The 3,950-nt window shown below is 44.4% G+C and overlaps 1 protein-coding gene across 1 annotated transcript in view; it reads right to left on the bottom strand.

Annotated features, from left to right (window-relative positions):
* lrfn5a (leucine rich repeat and fibronectin type III domain containing 5a) overlaps positions 1 to 3,717 on the bottom strand; it is a 78,698-nt gene extending 74,981 nt beyond the window's left edge. Inside the window, exon 1 of the mRNA XM_063224039.1 lies at positions 3,644 to 3,717. The gene's annotated coding sequence lies outside the window, so the exon portion shown is untranslated. The remainder of the gene's footprint in view (positions 1 to 3,643) is intronic.
* Positions 3,718 to 3,950: the final 233 nt, after the last annotated feature.

Here is a 3,950-nt window from a genome sequence, read left to right on the forward strand (position 1 = left end):
TTGAGAGAAGTGATGGAAGTCTGGGGTGTTTGTGGTGAAACACTGCAATACAAATTCAAATATTCATGCATTTCACTGATATGAAAAATGGATTTGTGTGAATGTTTTGTTTTTCCAGTGTATCCTGACCACGATGATGCCATCTTATCTGCTCCTCGACATTGAACATACATGCATATCCTAATCTCCTAAACCAATAGGACTTGTACATGTGGATTTGAAGGCACACACATGCTGTGAGTTTGTGGAAAATAGCTTATTCATATCCTGGTGTGATCAGATTGTTTTAGCGTAGACTGTATAGCAAAGTGATGTTCAGAAACATGTGTTTCATCTCAATGAATGCAAGATGCTGCAGAAGAGATGCCAGATACGTGTATAGGCTACTACTACATCAAGTCCCATCGGTGGAGACATGGTCAAGCTAGGCTATAGTCTTTTCTTTCTAACTGCTAACGGAAAACCATATTTGGGGGTTGTCATAGCATCGTACGAGAAACACAAATAGGCCAGTCACTTCTCCACCCCTGGAGGAAACAGTTTCGTTCCAATGCACTCGCTTCAGCTGTCTCTTTTTTCCCTTTGGGGAGCGCTTCGCTCCTCGTGTTCCCTGCTGCGGCAGCTGTTCCGTGGTGTGCCGTTGCGTTGCGGCTTTATTTTCGGAGCTCTCTCACCACTGATCAAGAACCTTAAAAGAAAGCCCTGCCATGCGAATGGTAGCGAGTCTAGCGACTCTCTCACAGGCGCCGGGTTTATGTAAGACCAGATTCTCTGGTAAAGACCTGCCCACGATGCTGAAGGCATGAGGCGTGAATCTGGGAGCTGGCCGTGGTGCTGACTCTGTCTCCGGGCAGAAATAAACTGTGCATGGAGCTTACTGTAGTAATTTCACGGCTGCACAACGAGACACAACTGGACCTGGAGTTTTTTTTCTAACTGGATGACAGACATTCTGATGATATGTCTACTGTTCTGTACGGGTGTGATTAAATGAAGATCTTGAAATGAAATCACAGAGTCAGAGCTGATAACTTCCATGTTCTGTTTGTCAATACGGAAACAGTGCGTTACAACCTTTCAGAACCTTGTGTGTTTCCAAAACCAACACTGTCAAAATTGTCCTCTCACTACTGTGACCAGCAGCACCCGATTGCAGAAAGCAATGGATCGAATCCTAGATTTAAAAATGGACTGGTCAAAGTAAATTATTTCCATAAACAATTTCATTTAGCTTAGGCTATGTGTTATCGGCCTGTATAAAAATGGTCTCGTATGAGAACAGCAATTTAGCTAGAATAATCTTACAAAAGAAACTAAACCATTAACAGCTGTTCTATTGACTTATAACTCAAGCGAGGGCGGGGTAGTTTCTAAAAGGGAAAACAATGAATGTGGTCTCTTCCACCGACACACCTCAGAGGTAATCACGCGAGGAAGAGATGATCCCGTGCGTGTGTTCTTGAACACCTTGGCTTGAACTCATAATGCCACAGGACAGGGGTGAGCTCAGCAAGTGTAATTAAACCAGCCTCACGGAGACTGTGTGTGACGAGCCAGTTGAAAAAAAAAATGGTGGTGGCAGACTTGAGTGAAGTCGCCAATCTTTGTTTACCCTATAATCATTCTTTAACAAATGCTATAAACAGTCAAACAGTCGCCGGCTGTTATAACTTCAACTCTGCCTCAATAGTCCTGTTCTTCTGTCGACGTAGTGAAAAGGGGGGAAATCTGCGGTCCCCACCCGCGCCCTTTCATTCGTTCCTTTCCTTCCACTGACACTGCCCATCTCTTCACAACTGCAGCAAGGAGCATAAATTGAATTATAGCACCACCAGCCAACGGAAACGGTCCTGCACCTTACTTAAGAAAGTGTTCCGAAGAGGGACGGCAAATTCCTCCACTAAGTTTTAAAATATGAAATGATTTTGTGTAGGTTCCGCAGATACTCGGATAACTGTATTGGGAAAGAGAACACAAGGGAGGAAGCAATGTTTTCCAAAAGCAACCCTTCAACGGCTTTGGACTCGCAGCCATCCTGCTGACCATCGATATTGGCCTAACAGCCTACATAATAGTTTGTAATGCTGCCATTTTTGTACAAACAATATATCGGTTAAATACCAACAAGAACGTAGGTCTATCTTGCTTTTAATTTTGCTTTTCCTCAGAGGCACTCTCTTACTGATCTCTCTCTCTCTCTCTCTCTCTCTCTCTCTCTCTCTCTCTCTCTCTCTCTCTCTCACTCACTCACTCACTCACTCACTCACTCACTCTCTCTCTCTCTCTCTCTCTCTCTCTCTCTCTCTCTCTCTCTCTCTCTCTCTCTCTCTCTCTCTCTCTCACACACACACACACACACACACGCACACACACACACACACACACACACACACACACACACACACACACACACACACACACACACACACACACACAGCCGTCACCACCACCATTATCATCATCATCATCATCATTATCATCATCGGGCATTGACGTTCTACTTATAGAATGTCAATCCAACACTACATTATTGTAACGTTCTAGTCAGGAGTTTCGTGTGGTTTTCCAGGGAATAGTATAAACTGGAACATTTCCCCTGATTTACTACACAATGTTTTCTGTAGTTTATGGCAACCATATCTAGGCCTACCAAAAAATATTACTTTGCTATCATCTAAACCAATCCGCGAATAGAGGAATTCAGCCACCGCTGGAGGGTGGGCAGTGGGCTCTTTTCAAACAACCACACGATTTTGAACACCACGTTGAATGTCATCAGTCTCTATGCAAACTATCAAATTACAGAGCGACACCTCAATCATTCAACATCCGTTTGGTCCCCGTAAGGACAGATGGGCTACTCTTTCCTGAACCTTTTTGCTGGTCATGCCCAATACATATGCGCTGGGTTGGAGAGACGGTAATGAGAGACAAGGCTGCATTCGTCGAGGAAGCGCTCCGTGTGAACAAACCAAGGGGGTGTCTGTGAGCACATACCAGCATCAGCACTTAAATACAGTAGGCTACATGCATGCACTCGCACACTCAAACCCCAGCCTCACACACACAGACTGACTTTGAGAGAGAGAGAGAGAGAGAGAGAGAGAGAGAGAGAGAGAGAGAGAGAGAGAGAGAGAGAGAGAGAGAGAGAGAGAGAGAGAGAGAGAGACGCAGGCACAGAATCACACAACAATCACAAGAGGAATTTATAGCCCCCACCCCCGGACCAACAACACTTCCTTGAACAACATGAAGCAAACGACAAGAATCACCCTCGCAATGGAGGGACTGTGAACGACATAAATACATGACACTGAATTAATCTAATACTCACAAAGCAGGCGTAATAACTACTCTCATACTGAAATAAACCATTTAGGGCATGAGCCACGCATTTACCCAGCCACACGTAAACTGAAATCTATTTTGAACACGTTACGACCTTGTAATGCACCTGAGGTGCGGGTTTGTCCATTCCCACCCAGTTTTCGAAAGGAACACTCTGTTATCCATACTGCCACCAGCGATAAGCCTGTGCAGTATTAAAACATACGATTTTCGTGTGGTCCATGCAAACAAATGAATCTTACATACACGACACCATGAAATAGCAACATATATCAATTTGACGTTAAAAGTTTACCTTGAAGAAGGAACGCCAGCCCTGCTCAGAGAACCGAGGATCAGGGAAATTGAATCTTCTCACATAGCATGTTTTCCCATATTTCTCTTCTGCTTTGCCCCATTAGATTGCAATGAAATCATTTCGATGCAAGGTGCGCTCGGTTTCATTCCATATAACTCTGCCAAGCCGTCGTTCCCATATCCTTCTCCGTGTTCAAGCGATATGCCATTCGGTACAAGACCTCAGAATCCAATCCTGTCCGTTCTGTTCTTCCTCTTCTATCTCCTTGTTCCGGTAAGAAAAATCCAAATACGCCAACTCTCAA

Source organism: Engraulis encrasicolus, chromosome 19, assembly GCF_034702125.1.
Source record: "Engraulis encrasicolus isolate BLACKSEA-1 chromosome 19, IST_EnEncr_1.0, whole genome shotgun sequence".
Taxonomy (NCBI): Eukaryota; Metazoa; Chordata; class Actinopteri; order Clupeiformes; family Engraulidae; genus Engraulis; species Engraulis encrasicolus.